The sequence below is a fragment of the Pristis pectinata genome, chromosome 9 (assembly GCF_009764475.1).
Source record: "Pristis pectinata isolate sPriPec2 chromosome 9, sPriPec2.1.pri, whole genome shotgun sequence".
Taxonomy (NCBI): domain Eukaryota; kingdom Metazoa; phylum Chordata; class Chondrichthyes; order Rhinopristiformes; family Pristidae; genus Pristis; species Pristis pectinata.
The window spans coordinates 71,274,555-71,293,302 of NC_067413.1; the positions used below are offsets into that span (position 1 = coordinate 71,274,555).

Here is an 18,748-nt window from a genome sequence, read left to right on the forward strand (position 1 = left end):
TTACACATTCATAGGCAAAAATAAAAGATCACTTTATAGCTAAAATTAACACTTGGGGGAAAAGAGGATTTATCTTTTTATTTAGCAATTAAATGCATGTAAATATACCTGAAGAAATCTGTAATTACTGATGCTTTCACTATATCAACAACACTCTCTGAGATATTGGCTGATAGATGGTAAGTAAAGAAAGTAAGTTAAACAAATAATGAGCTTTATTAAATAAAAATAGAGAAATACTGAATATATTATCTTTGTTTACCTTCTCATTACAGGCAATTGGTTTAAGCCTGTTCAATATGCACAATGTAACAATATATACACAGAGATCCACTGATCACATGGTACACACCCAATATTACATAAACATGTATATTGTATATCCAGGCCATGCAATCACCCTGCGTACTTATTCTTTTCCCATTTGAACAGTAATTGATTCAATTATATAATTAATTTGGAAAATATTGTTAATATGCTAAAATTTAAGAAATTTTAGTTTTTCCAAAGCTATCAGCCTTGATTAAATTCCATCCAAAACCTAACCATGTACTTTCCTTTCCCTGGATTCCCCGTCATTTTGGATTTTTCATTTAGTTAAAAATACACTAACATAGGCACTATGATATGAGGATTCCTACAAATGCCACACATTGGCTTATTTCTACTTGTCTATTCTTATAAGTGAAAACATTTAGGCCTATTATGTTGGAAGCATGGAGCTCAGACCAAAGAACCCAACACACTTACAATTAATTATCTATTAGTAAGATCTACATTTCAAAAAGAATTTATGAATAATATAATGTTTTGAAACTTCTTGTGATGTCTGGTCTGGTGCAGGGAAGTTTCAGTAGAGTGAAAGAAGTTCAAGACTGCGGCACAGGGACAATGAAGAAAGATATGTTTTTGAATTCTCAGCTGAAATATAATAATGTGACGCTCTTTTAATTATCATTTTCATTTTTTTTCCCTTTCTCTCAGCAATGTTTTACTCCCAAGAAAAACGAGTACCAAAAGTTTAATAAAGAAAACATGTAAAATGAATTGTTTTTCTGGAATTGTTTCCAGCTCCCAGAAGGGCTCATGCTGATACACATTGGGAGAATCTCCACAATGCAAAGTTTTGACTAAAGCGTCCAGGGAACAGCAGGCACAGCTGTTGTGGGTAACCGCCTCAAGTTGAGGGTACAATGTCATTTGCAAGAGTAATAGTGGCAAACTCAGCCTTTTGAGAGGAGTTATGGGCTGGTTGTAAAAACATTAATAAGATATGCAAAGATTGAAAGACGTTTCCTGTATATTACTGCAAAAGATATATACACATTTATTACACAATTTAACCTCTGGATGTTTAATTCTGAGAAACTTAAATTGGTAATGACATGCACATTTAGCAGTTTATGTTTATGTTTTTTTGGACAGATTTTTCTGTTTGCTATGATTACCTCATTCTGGTATGGTCTGTTCTAAACACGTCTACCTAAACTGTGGAATAAAACATTGAGTACATGGACATTATAAATAGAAATAGGAGTCAGATGGAGGAGGTAGTCCATTAACTGAGGAGAGGGTGAAGAATGCATAGGGTTGGGGGCAGGCGATTGTGGAGGAAAAAAAGAGGGACTGTGTTCTTTGGGGATGGTGAGAGTAGTGGTAAAGATGCACTGCTGGGAGGATCTTTTATAGCAATATAATTCTATAATTCACATCTTTTCTCAGCCTTCTACTACTTTGAGTATGAGAAGGTTGGATAGCATTAACAACTGTTGATATTTAAGATTCTATGTACAACATATCACATCTAGACAAATGAAAATTAATACAAATCCCTTTACATAAGTTTCTTAACTGATCAGAATTAATTTTAGTATTGATTAAGGCATATATTGAAAAAAATCCTGGCCCGAATTTACAACAGGAGTATTCTCGTGTCTAGTAGCACTTATTGTTATTATGGAGTAAATCAGGCAGTAACATCCAAGAGTCCTGAATAGGCAGATTTGTTGTCTGAATTGCCCTGTTGCTTCACAGGATGTGCAATGATTGCAGTTTACCATTAGATTAGGAATTGAAATCAGTGCAAGAGCATGAATTAGTCAGAGATTTTTAAATCTTTGCTGGCCACAGGTGAGGTGCCAGATGGAGGACAACAAATGTGGTATCTTTATTCAAAAAAGATAACAGGGATAGATCTGTCCAGTGAGTCTAACATCAGTAGTCGGCAAGGTACTAGAATAAAACGATCCTGAGGGATTAATCTAGAGAAGGGCAGGACTGGCAGCTCAATGTTTCATTATACAGCTGCTACAGGCATGACAGAGGTACTGGTAAGTGAGGAGGGGCTGTTGCCTTTTTGATAAGGGGGAATGTAACAACAATGGTTAGACGGGACATTCATGGGGGATCGTCTAGTGAGGCCATGTGGGTAGAAGTTAGAAACAAGAAGGGGAGGGTCGCTCTAGTGGGGTCGTATTATAGACCCCCCCAATAGTCAAAGAGAACTTGAGGAGCAGCTGCACAGAGAAATTGCTCATGGTTGTAAGAATAATAGGGTTGTATTAGTGTGAGATTAATTTCCCCACTATTGGCTGGGCCAACCAGAGTGTTAAGGGTCTGCAAGGGGTGAAATTTGTGAAATGTGTCCAGGAAAGTTTCCTGAGTCAATATATAGAGGGCCCTACTTGGGGTGGTGCAATACTGTACCTCCTCTTAGGGAACAAGGCAGGGCAAGTAACTGAAGTGGCAGTCAGGGAGCACTTTGGCTCTAGTGACCATAATTCTATTAGTTTTAAGATAGTGACGGAAAAGGATAGGACAGGTCCACAGGTTAGGGTCCTAAACTGGAGCAGGGCTAATTTTGGGGGAATTAGGCAAGATCTAGCAGAGATCAATTGGGAGAGCCTGTCTGAAGGGATTGGAATGAATAGCAGGTGGGAGGCTTTTAAGAGTGTGATATCAAGAGTAGAGGGGCAGCATGTTCCTGTTGGGGTGAAGGGTAAACCTGGCAAGTTCAGGGAACCCTGGCTGATGAGAGATATTGAGGCTCTGGTCAAGAAAAAGAAGGAAGTAGACACTGGGTTTAGGAGGTTGGGGATGAGTGGATCCCTAGATAATGATAAAAAGATTAAGAATATATGTAAGAGAGAAATCAGGAGGACAAAGGGGGGGGGGGGTTTGAGATGGATCTGGCAGACAAAGTTAAGAAAAATCCCAAAAGGTTCTATAGATATATTAAGAGGAAAAGGGTTGCTAGGGAGAGAGTAGGTCCCAGTAGAGATCAGCAAGGCCGCCTGTGTCTTGAGCCGTGGGAGATTGGTGGGATTTTTAACAAATATTTTTCCTTGGTGTTTACTGAGGAGAAAAACATGCTTGCTCAAGAGACAAGGGAAAAAAATGGAGATGTTTTGGAGAACATTCATATTACCAGGGAGGAAGTATTTGCAGTCTTACAGTGCATTAAGGTGAATAAATCCCCAGGGTCTGACTGAGTTTATCCTTGGACTTTGTGGGACGCTAGAGAAGAAATTGCAGAGGTATTTGCTTCATTGTTAGCCACTGGTGAAGTTCCTGAAGACTAGAAGGTGGCTAATGTCATTCCGTTGCTTAAGAAGGGTAGCAAGGGCAAGCTAGGGAACTACAGACTTATCAGCCTGTCATCAGTAGTGGGGAAGTTACTGGAGGGAATCCTGAGGGACAGGGTCCACCAACATTTAGATAGACAGAGTCTGATTAGGAGGAGTCAGCATGGCTTTGTGCATGGGAAATCATGTCTGAAGAATCTTTAGAGTTTTTTGAAGAGGTAACCAAAAGGGTAGGTGAGGTAGGGCAGTGGATGTTGTCTATTTGGACTTTAGCAAGGGCTTTAACAAGATCCCACCTGGCAGGCTGATCTGGAAGGTTAGGTCCCATGGAATCCAGGGAGAGCTAATTAGGTGAATTCAAAATTGGCTCGGAGATAGGGAGCAGAAGGTGATGGTTGAAGTTGTTTCTTGGAATGGAGGCTGGTGACTAATGTTTTGCTGCAGGGGCCAGTGTTGGGACCCTTGTTATTCGTTATTCATATACATAGATGCGAATGCACAAGGCTTGATTGGTAAATTTGCGGATGACATGAAATTAGGAGCTCTTGCTGATAGTGAAGAAGGTTATCATGGATTACAGGGGGATCTTGATCAGTTAGGGAAGTGGGTTGAGTAGTGGCAAATGGATTTCAATACAGATAAGTGTGAGTTGATGCATTTTGGAAAGTCAAACCAGCATAGGGCTTATACTATGAATGGTAGGGCACTAGAGAGTGTAGTGGAATAGAGGGACCTAGGAGTACAAGTGCATAGTTCGTTGAAAGGGGCATCACAGGTAGACAGGGTGGTGAAAAAGGCATTTAGCATGCTGGCCTTCACCAGTCAGGGCATTGAGTATAGGAGTTGGGACATTATGTTGCAGTTGTACAATTTGTTGGTGAGGCCGCACTTGGAGTACTGTGTACCGTTTTGGTCACCGTATTACAGGAAAAATGTGGTTAAACTGGCAAGAGTGCAGACAAGATTTACAAGAATGTTACCAGGACTAGAGGGCCTGAGTTATAGAGAGAGGTTGGCCAGGCTAGGTCTTTATTCCTTGGAATGTTGGAGAATGAGGGGGCAGTCTTATAGAAGATCTAATAGAAGGCATAAGTAGGGTAGACAGTAACATATTTTTCCCCAGGGTAGGGGAGTCCAAAACTAGTGGCATAAGTTCAGGGTGAGAGGGGAAAGATTTAACAGGGACCTTTGGGGCAATATTATCACACAGAGGATGGTGAGTATATGGAACGAGCTGCAGAGGAAGTGGTTGAGGCAGGTACAATAGTATCATTTAAAAAGCACTTGGGTGGGTATATAGAGGGGTGGGACTTGGAAGGATATCGGCCAAATGCAGGAAATTGGGAGTAGCTGGGTGGACAATGTGGTTGGCCTGGACTGGTTGGGCCAAAGGGCCTGTATCTGACTGTATTGCTCTATGCTTCTAATCTACATTTAGAAAGGCAAGTATTAATCAAAGATAATCAGCACGGATTTGTTGGGGGAGATCTCATCTGAATAATCTGATTGAATTTTTCTCAGAGGTAATGAAATGTGTTGACGAGAGCAGTGCAGTTGATGTAGTCTGCATGGGCTTCAGTAAAGGCCTTTGATAAGGTCCCACATGAGAGATTGGTCCAAAAGGTTAGAACTCATGGGATCCAAGGGAAGTTGGCAAATTGGATTCAAAATTAGCTTAATTATTGGAGGTACTGGATGACGGTGGAGGTTTGTTTTTGTAATTGGATGTCTGTGACCAGTGGTGTACCACGGGAACACTTTCTGTTTGTCATAGACATTAACTACTCAGCTGTAAATGCAAGTTGATTAGAACATTTGTACATGACAGGAAAATTGATGGTATTGTAAACAGCGAGGAGGAAAGTTTTAGGTTACAGTATGATATTTATCAGTTGGTAAAACAGGTAGAGAAATAGCAGATGGAATTTAATCCTGACAAAGTACAAGATGATGTATTTTTCGGAAGACTAACAAGAATAATGCCCCAGAGAGTACTGAGGAACAGAGGGAACTTGGCGTAAAGGTCCAAGAATCCCAAAAGGTGGCAGCACAGGTAGATAAGGTGGTGAAAAAGGTGCAAAGAAAACATGCCTTCATTATCGGAGCAGAGAATATAAGAGCAGACAGGTTCTGGTATAGCTTTATAAAACATTGGTTTGGCCACACCTGGAGTATTGTATGCATGTCTGGTCTACAAAATGGTTGATGCTTTCTATTGTTTAATTGCTAAAGCAGTTTGAGTACAATGTGCTGGATGAGTTTGTCTGTTATAATAAGTTACTCCCACAGATGGGAGTAAGAAATCTCATTTCCTTTGAGATTTACCAGGGTGCTGCCTGTATGGAGAGTTTCAGTAATGCAGAGAGACAGGATAGGTTGGGTTTATTTTCCTTGGAGCCGAGGAGGCTGAGGGGGGTACCTGAATGAGGTTTGCAAAATTATAGACTGGGTAGATAGTAGGAAAATTTTCCCCATAACAGAGGCATTAAGAAGTAAAAGACATGGGTTTACAGTAAAGGGTAAGACGTTTAGAGGGGAATGGAGGAAGAACTTATTCACCTGGAGGGTAGTTGGAATCTGGAATGCACTGCCTGAGTGTGTGAAAAAAGTGGTTCTCACATAACATTTAAGTAGTATCTAGATATGCACTTGAATTGTCAAAGAATCGAAAGTTATGGACCAAGAACTGGGATTAGTGTAGGTGGGTAATTGATAGCATGGGCATGGTAGGATGAAGGGTTTGTATCTGTGCTGTATGAATTCTGTGACTCCAGAACATAAAGCCTCTGCTGAAAAAAACATTTGAAATCCTGTGTGAGAAGCAATACAAAGTATTGTGAATGCTAAGTGTCATTCTTTCACTGCTGATGACAAAATCTGGCTCACTATCGACCTTTTGACTGCTTGCTTGAAGTGGTTGTTTCATGAACTAACTAAAGAAGAGTGTGCTGTGATGGACATAATAATCTACCTCTTCCTCTTTCAATCATTTTCAGGCATTCATAATAAAGGACTGCAATATGAAATGCCAAATTTCAGTTTGTTGACTCCACATGATATGCTGGATAATGGTTGATATGAGACAGATGTACAAAACCCAATGGTGATGTGAACATGGAAGCTTCACTCATTGTCTGTGATGGGAAAGGTCAAACCACACGTAAAGGGCTGCATTTTCCCTTGCAACTTGATTTGCTGTTGCGTGGGATTGAGGCAAATATAATGGAGGATTGGGGTAGGAAAGCCAATCAGGGAAGAGAAAGTTTGTGCTCTCCCTTATCTAACATTGATATGCTCAAATTACAGTTACATTGGCAGGCCCTGTAAAGCTGTCCTTGGCCAGCTCTGAGGTTGGAGTTGTGCAAGAGTAAATGACATGTTTCAGTCAAGGTGGCCTTACTGTCGCTTCATGCCTTGTTTCCCCACTAAGGTTAACACAGGAGAATTGTTTGGATGGATAAGGCATTCTGCAGAGAACTGACCTCTTAATTCCATTCCCTTCTTGCAGTTTGCCTGTTCTTTGCTTTTGGCTTAATCTGTTTTGTTGTACCCCAAAGGAAATGATACTGATGTTCCCATCTGTGGGAATAACTAATTATATCAGACAAACTCAACCAGAAACCAAATGCATGTAATTAAGAATTCTTTGGAATATCTGTGAGTCATTCCTTGTGCTCAATGCCTCCCATTCACTGGAACACTGAGGTTTAATGTGGCAGCACCACTCCCCAGCTGACATTGTGACCTGCTTATTCTGCATACTCATCTTGCAGGAGCTACAGTGGCATGCAAAAGTTTGGGCACCCCTGGTCAAAATTTCTGTTACTGTGAATAGCTAAGCGAGTAAAAGATGACCTGATTTCCAAAAGGCATAAAGTTGAAGATGACACATTTCTTTAATATTTTAAGCAAAATTACTTTTTATTTCCATCTTTTACAGTTTCAAGATAACAAAAAAGGAAAAGGGCCCAGAGCAAAAGTTTGGGCACCCTGCATGGTCAGTACTTAGTAACACCCCCTTTGGCAAGTATCACAGCTTATAAATGTTTTCTGTAGCCAGCTAAGAGTCTTTCAATTCTTGTTTTGGGGATTTTCACCCATTCTTCCTTGCAAAAGACTTCTAGTTCTGTGAGATTCTTGGGCTGTCTTGCATGCACTGCTCTTTTGAGGTCTATCCACAGATTTTCGATGATGTTTAGGTCAGGGGACTGAGGGCCATGGCAAAACCTTCAGCTTGTGCCTCTTGAGGTAGTGCATTGTGGATTTTGAGGTGTGCTTAGGATCATTATCCTGTTGTAGAAGCCATCGTCTTTTCATCTTCAGCTTTTTTACAGACGGTGTGATGTTTTCTTCCAGAATTTGCTGGTATTTAATTGAATTCATTCTTCTCTCTACCAGTGAAATATTCCCCGTGCCACTGGCTGCAACACAAGCCCAAAGCATGACCGATCCACCCCCGTGCTTAACAGTTGGAGAGGTGTTCTTTTCATGAAATTCTGCACCCTTTTTTCTCCAAACTTTCCTGCGTCCTCGCCACAAAATTCAGCATCAGAAGTTTGCAAAGGAACATCTAAACAAGCCTGATGCATTTTGGAAACAAGTCCTGTGGACTGATGAAGTTAAAATAGAACTTTTTGGCCACAATGAGCAAAGGTATTTTTGGAGAAAGAAGGGTGCAGAATTTCACGAAAAGAACACCTCTCCAACTGTTAAGCACGGGGGTGGATCGATCATGTTTTGGGCTTGTGTTGCAACCAGTGGCACAGGGAACATTTCACTGGTAGAGGGAAGAATGAATTCAATTAAATATCAGCAAATTCTGGAAGCAAACATCATACCATCTGTAAAAAAGCTGAAGATGAAAAGACGATGGCTTCTACTACAGAATAACGATCCTAAACACACCTCAAAATCCACAATGGACTACCTCAAGAGGCACAAGCTGAAGGTTTTGCCATGGCCCTCACAGTCCCCTGACCTAAACATCAACGAACAGCTGTGGATGGACCTCAAAAGAGCAGTGCCTGCAAGGCGGCCCAAGAATCTCACAGAACTAGAAGAATTTTGCAAGGAAGAATGGGTGAAAGTCCCCCAAACAAGAATTGAAAGATCCTTAGCTGGCTACAGAAAGTATTTACAAGCTGTGATACTTGCCAAAGGAGGTGTTACTAAGTAGTGACCATGCAGGGTGCCCAAACGTTTGCTTTGGGCCCTTTTCCTTTTTTGTTATTTTGAAACTGCAAAAGATGGAAATAAAAAAGTCATCTTGCTTAAAATATTGAAGAAATGTGTCATCTTTAACTTTATGCCTTTTGGAAATCAGGTCATCTCTTACTCACTAAGCTATTCACAATAACAGAGATTTTGACCAGGGGTGCCTAAACTTTTGCATGCCACTATAAAACCCTTCTCAATAAGGCAGTTGGGATGATTTTATGGTATAAATGTCTATGCATCATCATCATAATGCAACGAATTCAGTGTCCAATACACCAAAAAAGACATATTGTGCAGCTGAATTTTGGAACCATTGTTTCCTGTACCGACCCTATCAAGTAGAACATAGAACAGTACAGCACAATACAGGCCCTTCGGTGCACAATCTCTTGAATTTGACCAATGTACCTGCCTCCACCACCACCCCAGGCAGTGCATTCCATGCCCCAACCACTCTCTGGGTAACAAACCTTCCTCTGATATCTCCCTTGAACTTCCCACCCATTAGTTTAAAGACATGCCCTCTTGTATTGAGCATTGGTGCCCTGGGAAAGAGGCGCTGGCTGTCCGCTCTATCTATTCCTCTTAATATTTTGTACACTTCTATCATGTCTCCTCTCATCCTCCTTCTCTCCAAAGAGTAAAGCCCTAGATCCCTTAGTCTCTCCTCATAATGCATACTCTCTAAACCAGGCAGCATCCTGGTAAATCTCCTCTACACCCTTTCCATTGCTTCCACATCCTTCCTATAATGAGGTGACCAGAACCGGACACAGTACTCTAAGTGTTGTCGAACCAGAGTTTTATAGAGCTGCATCATTACCTTGAGGCTCTTAAACTCGATCCCTCGACATATGAAAGCTAACACCCCAGAAGCTTTCTTAACTACCCTATCCACCTGTGAGGTAACTTTCAGGGATCTGTGGATATGGACCCCCAGATCCCTCTACTCCTCCACACTACTAAGAATCCTGCCATTAACTTTGTACTCTGCCTTGGAGTTTGTCCTTCCAAAGTGTACAACCTCACACTTCTCCGGATTGAACTCCATCTGCCACTTCTCAGCCCAGCTCTGCATCCTATCAATGTCCCTCTGCAATCTTTGACAATCTTCTACACTATCCACAACACCACCAACATTTGCATCATCAGCAAACTTGCCAACCCACCCTTCTACCCCTCATCCAAGTCATTTATAAAAATCACAAAAAGCAGAGGTCCCAGAACCAATCCTTGTGGGACACCGTTCGTCACAGCCCTCCAATCTGAATGCACTCTCTCCACCACTACCCTCTGCTTTCTACAGGCAAGCCACTTCTGAATCGACATGGCCAAGCTTCCCTGGATCCCATGACCTCTGACCTTCTGAAGAAGCCTACCATGTGGAACCTTATCAACTGCCTTACTAAAATCCATGTAGAGCTATTAGCATACTTTTAGATACTTAGTAGGTAAAAATAGCACTTTAAACACTTAAATAGTTCAAACCTTTGGATTCGAGGAAATACAAACCAGGTCATATGAATGTAGCTATTTTATAAAAGAAAGGAAATATTCAGCAGATCGGGCAGTATCCATGGAGGAAAAACAGAGTTAACATTTTAGGTTGATAACAAAAGCTCTATATGGCTGAAGCATGGCTTCTGCTTTGCATCATAACATCCTTGAGATGAAGGCCCAACGCTACATCAGCTTCATTGATTTATTTTTGCTTACCAGTTTTTAGAAATTTAAATATGTGGACTCCCAAAGCATCCTATCTGGATGCATCACGGCTTGGTATGGCAACTGCTCTGCCCAGGACCGCAAGAAACTGCAGAGAGTTGTGGACACAGCCCAGTGCATCACGGAAACCAGCCTCCCCTTCTTGGACTTTGTCTTTACCTCTCGCTGTCTTGGTGAAGCAGCCAGCATAATCAAAGACCCCGCCCACCCGGGTCATTCTCTCTTCTCTCTTCTTCCATCAGGTAGAAGATACAGGATCCTGAGGGCATGTACCACCAGACTTAAGGATAGCTTCTACCCTACTGTGATAAGACTATTGAACAGTTCCCTTATACAATGAGATGGACTATGATCTCACGATCTACCTTGTTGTGACCTTGCACCTTATTGCACTGCACTTTCTCTGTAGCTCTGACACTTTACTCTGTAATGTTATTGTTTGTACCTGTACTACATCAATGCACTCTGTACTAACCCAGTGTAACTGCACTGTGTAATGAATTGACCTGTACGATCGGTATGCAAGACAAGTTTTTCACTGTACCTCAGTACAAGTGACAATAATAAACCAATAACAATTCACTTTGCTCCTTCTATGTCCCTAGTTTCTCAATATTTGAAAAGCATTTTCATGGGTCCATTGATGATGATCTTATAATTTCCCACATTTTTCCCACTTGCTCAATTGACCTAACCACTTTGCAAATTACTGCTCCATTTGAATTACTTATTTTGCTAATTCAGAGAAATATGCAAATTTGCTTACACAAATCTCAATTCTTTTATCTACATTAATAAATGTGATGGAAAGAATGAGGCCCCAGAATAAGTGCCTGTCAAACACAACTTATCACATCCTGCCAAATCGATTACATCGTCTTTATTCCCATTCTGCCACTTCCCTGCCAAGCAGAATCAAAAATTTACCTCCAATCTGTGTGGTCAGATTGTGCTAATAATCTCTCTTGTGGAAAAATATGGGATGAATCTTGGAAATGCATAAAGAAAACATCCTTTGACACTTCCTTGTCTAGTGACCTCCCAAAACTAGATCAGTCAGACAGCAGTTGCCTTCAACAGACCCAGGTCAGCTCTCTCTGACTAGCTCATATGGCAGAAAGGAGGTGGGTTCCTGGTTTGTGACAATTTTCCTTCCTTCCCTCCCTCAGCTTAATCCAGTCCCTGGGACTGCTTGCATTATGTTGGCACTCAGACCAGGGTAATGGTGAATATGTCCCTAAGGTTTCCTAATGGAAACATAAAACTTAATGGGAGCTTCCTTTTGGTGCCATTTAGCTCCCAGCAAGGTCTACAGAGCCAATAGTTCTTTTTTCCCCAAATCCATGGGGTTCTTCTGAACCTTAATGTTTGCTGCCTTTTCTGGTGTTCAAGGATAGTGGATCTGGGTCAGAGCAGAAGCCCCACCCTGCCATTAGACTGCCAAAGTGGTTTATTCCAGCCAAAAATATAGAATGGTCCAAGACGAATACAGCTCAGCCTATATAATTTAATACACTCTGAGTAACTGTCCTCATATACTTTATATGGCACCATAAATATTTCTTACTTTTAAACAAATACATTATTGACATCCACAGATTTTATAGAATGGCAACCCAAATCTCACTTCTCAAGTGACATGTACTGGAAAGTTAGCAAAATCTGTGTTTGTTATCCTAAAGACTGCAAGTCATGAAACTTGCGACGAGAGCGAGCAAAAAACTGCTGGAGGAACTTAACGGGTCGAACAGCATCAGTGGGGGGAGGGGGGGGGAAGAGGAATTGTTGATGTTTGGGGTCAAAAACCCTGCATCTGGAATGACTCATTTTTGTTGATAAATGATCATTTTCAAAAGTTTAGTTCTTTAAACAAAAACAAGGCAGTTCTTCTCTAAATTTAATTGTAAAGTTTATTGGTTGCATGACCTAAAAATGAGTGACATCACTGGCACAGTCTGTTTATGTTTACAGATTTTCCACCTTGCAGTTAGTTGAATAGAACCAAACACTATCTGTAGCTATTTCCACAAGCCAGCTGATGTAAATATGTAAAGAATTTAATATAAACAATTAAGAGCTTGATTTAGATTATGTTTTCCAAGCCTCGTGAACTGCGAAACTTCTTGCTCTCAACTGGTATTAACTGTGAGTACTAGCAAAATATTTGGGAATATTTTAATATAAAATTCATATTAACAAGTTGTGGCATTCAAAGCTAAATATCAGGTCAAGAGAAAGATGAACCTTACAAAAGCATGATCAGGAAAAACTTTACCATATGAAATGTCTAATAATAATACAAGCAAAAGTCCATTCCATTATATAAAAGGTATTGGTGGTGGAGTGGAGTGGAGAGTTTCTGAACAGGATTCTGTGGAAGTTTGAGTACAATATGTCACACTACACCTGATAGTGACTCTATATATAATGCCAGCCAAGCCATTAGACTAATATCTAATAGCTGTAGTTATAACCACAGTGGCTATGGGAGGACTGAAACTAGCTGGTTGAGGCATTGGTCATTGACTTAAGGTCAGCCTGTAAAATGGTGATTTAGATAAGCTTAATTGTTGGTCAACAGCAATCTCCCCCCAGTAAAGTGAGCATTATTTTGTTTAAAAACTTACTTTCATAGTAGTTGCCTTCAATAGTTGCTGGTCAGGTCACATTTAAAAAAAGTCTCAGAATTATTGGGCTTAATCCAGTCAAGGTAAACCAATTCCTAGTTTTGATGTTAGTCACTCAATCAGTATTTTTAATCAGCCTATTACCTGGTTCAGGCAGCTGCCTGTGATGATGCTACAGTGGCCGAACTAAACCAGTTGATCATCCATTCAATGTATGAAAGGTTACCCTTTTAAATTAAGATTTCTTGCACCCATTTTCTGTCTGGAAAAACAGGCAAAATGAGGTCCAATTTCACTGTTTAAGTCCTGTGGCTCGGCTGTTTCAGGAACTTCCCACAGAAGTCTTACAAACTACAATGCTAGCCCTTTAAAGTGAGATTACATTTAGTCACTAACTTTGCTGGATTGCTGATTTTTCTCTCCATTTAGCTTATAGTATTTGTCAGCTGTTTCCTATTACTCTTGTCAGAACAGTCTATGATGATTTACTTAGGCCTCCTAGGTTGTCATATCATTTTTTCTGTTCATATGCAGTATAAATTCTTTCAGAGAAAGTTTAAAGGCCACTCCCTGACATAATGAAAAACTGGAGGAGTGATTTATACCAGGAATTTGCTTTAGTGAAGGCATTGTTTACCCATAATTCAACAGTAACATAGCCTTGATTAAAAAAATACATATGAAGTTCTGCAATCCAGAAGAATAAGAAACAGCTGAAAAAGATTCACCATAATTAAATGGAGAGAGAGGGGGGATAAAAGAGCAATGGTTAAAAGGAATGGTCTCAGTCCTTAGTTCAGCTTCCTTTAACATTATTCACATCTGTTTAAAACAGCAGTTACGTGTTGGAACACACAGGGTTTAAAGTTGCTACAAATAAGAATTTTATCAGCAATGATTCTTGTAAGATTGAATCTATGGATCAGATTACTCTTGTTATAGTTGGATTGAGATCCCTACAAGTCTTTGTTTCTTTTTCATTTGAATTTCTGGTTTAATGTTTGAACTCCTATCAATAATTTTTACAGGAACTTAATTTCAGACTTGGGCATTAAGAAATATTTTTATAACTTTCAGAGCATTTTGACCACTTGTGGGACACTTAGAGAAGTTTGTAGCTTGCACACCTCAAATTTTCATTTGTGAAATGAATGCATGCAAAAGACCTAATTACCATTCTGATAGACAACAAACTAAGTGTGTGCTGTCGAGCTTTGCCTGGTGGTAGAACATCAGCTTGCATTTATGTAGTAACTTTGGCAAATAAAAACATGCCAAATAAGAAAAAATATGCCCCTTATAAGAGTGTTAGCAAGTGAAACTTGATACAGAACTTGGTCAAAAAGGTAGATTTTAGGGAGCAAAGACATTGAAAAGGTGGTGTGAATTACAGAGGTACATACTTCCAGAAACTGGAAGTTAAACAGCAACAAACTCAGCCACCAAAGATGCAGTGACTGAAACATGAGATGTAAAAGGTAAGATGAGAGTTTTAAAATTGAGGTTTTTCCAGCCAAGTGGCCAAACTGTCATTGGGATTTTGAGGGAACACAAGTTAGTTGGAATTAGATATGACAGAAGGGCTTTAAATTACTTTTAGTAAATGAAGGATTGAAGTATAAAGGGAATGCAGCCAGTAAAATTTTGGAATAAACATGATTAGAGTCGAAGGATAGATAAGGGTTACAGCAGCAGATAAGTTGAGGTGGGGTCTTAGTTTGGCAAGGTTGCAGAAATAGATGCAGAAGAAGACACTATCAGTGATGGAGAAAATGTACATTTGCAAATTCACCTCAAGGCCATGTCGATTATTAAGGTCCTGATGGTCGGGTTCAGTCACTGACAGTTGCCAGTGAGATAGATGGAGCCAATAGCTAGCAAAAGAAAGTTTGTGGCATGAACAGAAGGTAGAAGAAAACACTCTGTTTAAAATGAATTGCGTGGGGGGGGGGGCCAGGAAGTCCAGGAGAACTTGCGCTTTGATCTACACATTCTGCCAATGGAGGTGTGCACCCAGGGCAGGAATTGTTGTGATCAGGACCCCACAACAAAAAGAGGACCTGACTTTGAGAATGGAAGACAGTGGGATCACCTGCAAAGATTGCAGACATTGCTTCACTGACAGACTCTCCAACGATGTCATTGGTAGGCACGGTCCCCTTAAGTCTGCTGGATAGATCTTCACCCTTCAGTTAAGAACCCCTATGTACTTGAGTCCACATAATTTGTTAAGTATCTTCCGTTGCTAGTATATTACAGACCAATGTCAAATGTGTGTTACACCACACTTTATATTATTGCAGTGACAATGACCTCAGTTTATAAACTCATTGTTTGCACAGAGGCTCAGGCTAAGATTCTGCAAAGCTGGTTAAGCGCACACAGATTTAGGGATCATGACTGATTTTTGGATAAAATCTATTATGCAGTGAATAACTTGTTATGATCAGCAGTTGACCTTCTTGCCCAGAATCTCACTGGTAATAATTTCCAAATTGTTAGTTGAGCCTAGGATGGATAGGCTGAAACTGATGTGAAGTCAATTGAACTGAATTTCAGAAGCTGAATACACGATGATTTGCTGCCAAATGACCTAAACAATGCTTGTGACCAAGGACAGATTTCTTCCCCAAAGAGCCTACCTTAGGATACAGACAGTTAAGTGACAAGGCAAGAAAGTAGTAGATGGAGAATGTAATGGGGAAATCAAGATTGTTATCAAGTCAAGTTCAAGTTTATTGTCATAGGCATAGCCAAGAAAATTTGCTTTTTGTGGCAACAGCACAAGACAAGGGAAACTATAGTTAACATAAACTTAAATTAACTTAAATTATACACAACTTACATGTATAAGTTTTGTAAGTTGATCATTTTATAAGAAAAACAGAAAATCAGTATTTATTTAAATAGCGCAAAATTATGAAATGCTCAGGAGAAATTTAAATGTTTCTTTGCGTAAAATGAAGTAATTTAACATGCAGGTATAGCAAGCAAATAGGAAGGAAAATAACACGTTGTTAGTTACTATGAAGGGACTGTAGTACAAGTGTAAGGATGTCTCACTGAGATTGTAAGGATCTTTGTGAGACCATATCAATTATTGTGTGTTGTTTGTATCTCCATCTCCAGGGAAGAATGTACTTGCCCAAGAGGTGGTGCAACAAAGATTCATTTGAATAATCTCTGGAATGAAGAGTTGTCCTGTGAAGAATTAGCAAATCTTCCACTATCAATACCCTGGGAGGTTATCAGTGACCACAAACTCAACTGGACCAGTCACATAAATACCATGGCTACAAGAGCAGGTCAGATGTTAGGTATCCTGTGCCAAGTGATTCACCTCCTAATACCCTAAGATCTTTCCACCACCTACAAGTCAGGAGCATGATGGGATCCTCCCCACTTTGCCTCTGAGTGCAACACCAACAATTCTTAAGAAACTCAATAACACCAGAGACAAAGTTACCCCACTGTGACCAGTGGTGCACTGCAAGGATTGGTGCTGAGTTTGCTGTTGTTTGTCATATATTTTAAAGATATAGTGAGAGTGAAAATGTAGGTGGCATGATTAGTAAATTTGCATATGATACCAAAATTGGTGGTGTGTTAGACCGTGAAGAAGGTTGTCTAAGGTTACAACAAGATCTAGATCAACTGGGAAAGTGGGCAAGATGGAATTTAACTCAGACGAGTACAAACTGGTGCATTTTGGGAAGTTAAATCAGGGCAGGACATACACAGTGAGTGACAGGGCTCTGGTGAGTGGTGCAGAACAGAGACCTAGGGAGACAAGTACCCAGTTCCCTGAAAGTGGTGCTACAGATAGATGAAGTGGTGAAGAAGGTGCCTGGCATGCTTGCCTTCATTGGATGGGGCACTGAGTACAAGAGTTTAGACATCATGCTACTGGTGTATAGGACATTGGTGAGACTGCATCTGGAATACTGTGTGCAGTTCTGGTTGCCTTACCATAGGAAGAATGTGATTAAGCTAGAGAGGATGCAGAAAAGATTCACAAGGATATTGCCAGGACTGGAGGGCTTGAGTTATGAGAAGAAATTGGATAGGCTGGGACTGTTTCCCCTGGAGCAAAGGAGTCTGAGGGGTGATCATATAGAGGTGTATCAAATCATGAGGGGGAAAGATAAGGTGGATGCTCAGTCTTTTTCACAAGGTATGGGAGTCTAAAACCAGAGGGCGTAGGTTTAACATAAGAGGGGAAAAATTTAAAGCAGGCCTGAGAAATAAGTTTTTCCACACAGAGAGAGGTGGGCTTGTGGAATGAGCTGCTGGAGGAAGTGGTAGAGGTAGGCATAATTACAACATTTAAAGACATTTGGACAGGTTCATGGATGGGAAAGAATTTGGAACGATATAGGCCCTCTAAATGCAGGTAAGTGGGATTTTCTCAGAAAGGCACCCTGGTTGGCATGGGTGAGTTGGGCCAAAGGGTCTGTTTCCATGTTGCATAACTCTTTTGCTGACCAACTGGCTGGAATGTTCAGGGACACCTTCAACTTCTCTCTTCTGCACTCTTAAGGTTCCCACCTGCTTCAAAATGGCTTTGATTCATTATGTTTATTTTGTTTTTCATTTTGCATGTAAGATACGTATAATTTATATTAACATATGTTTGTCTGTCTTGTAATGTACTGTACTGCTACTGCAGAAGGCTAATTTTCATGGCATTTATACCTTGTATATGTCTGCTTATGACAACAATAAATTTGAACTTGAACTTAATCTATGACTCTAATTGATACCCCATCAACCACCCTGAATTTTCATTCCCTCATGACTGGCAGCTGCAGTGTGTGCCATCTACAAAGTGAACTGAAGTTAATTGGACAGCACCTCCTAAACCCACAGCCTCTACCACCTAGAACATAGAACATTACAGCACAGTGCAGGCCCTTCGTTGTACCGACATTTTATCCTGCTCTAATATCTATCTAACCTTCCCTCCCTCATAGCCCTTCATTTTTCTATCATTCATGTGGCTATCTAAGAGTCTCTTAAATGTCCCTAATGTATCTGCCCCCACAATCTCTGCCAGCAGTGCATGCCACGCACCCACCACTCTCTGTGTAAAAAAAAAAACAACTTACCTCTGGTATCCCCCCTATACCTTCCTCCAATCACCTTAAAATTATACCCCCTTGTGTTAGCTATTTTTGCCTTGGGAAAAAGTCTCTGACTGTCCGCTCGATCTACGCCCCTTATCTTGTAGACCTCTTTCAAGTCACCTCTCATCCTCCTCCTCTCCAAAGACAAAAGCCCTAGCTCACTCAACTTATCCTCATAAGACATGCTCTCCAATCCAGGCAGCATCCTAGTTAGTCTCCTCTGCACCCTCTCCAAAGCTTCCACATCCTTCCTTTAATGAGGCAACCAGAATGAACACAATATTCCAAGTTGATATTAGCAAATTAATATTAGAAAGGGCAAGGGTAGCACGGGCATGGGACCACCACCACTTGTAGCTTCCTCGCCAGGTCAAGTACTGCCCTGACTCAGATATATCACTGGTCTTTTATCATCACCAGATCTAAATCCCAGAACTGCCAAAGCAACAGCACTATGGGAATACCTTCA

At 40.5% G+C, this 18,748-nt stretch overlaps 1 protein-coding gene across 1 annotated transcript in view; it reads right to left on the reverse strand.

Moving 5' to 3' along the window:
- Positions 1 to 18,748, reverse strand: part of LOC127574005 (peroxidasin homolog) — a 256,921-nt gene that overhangs the window by 49,894 nt on the left and 188,279 nt on the right. The gene's annotated exons all lie outside the window — the stretch shown is intronic.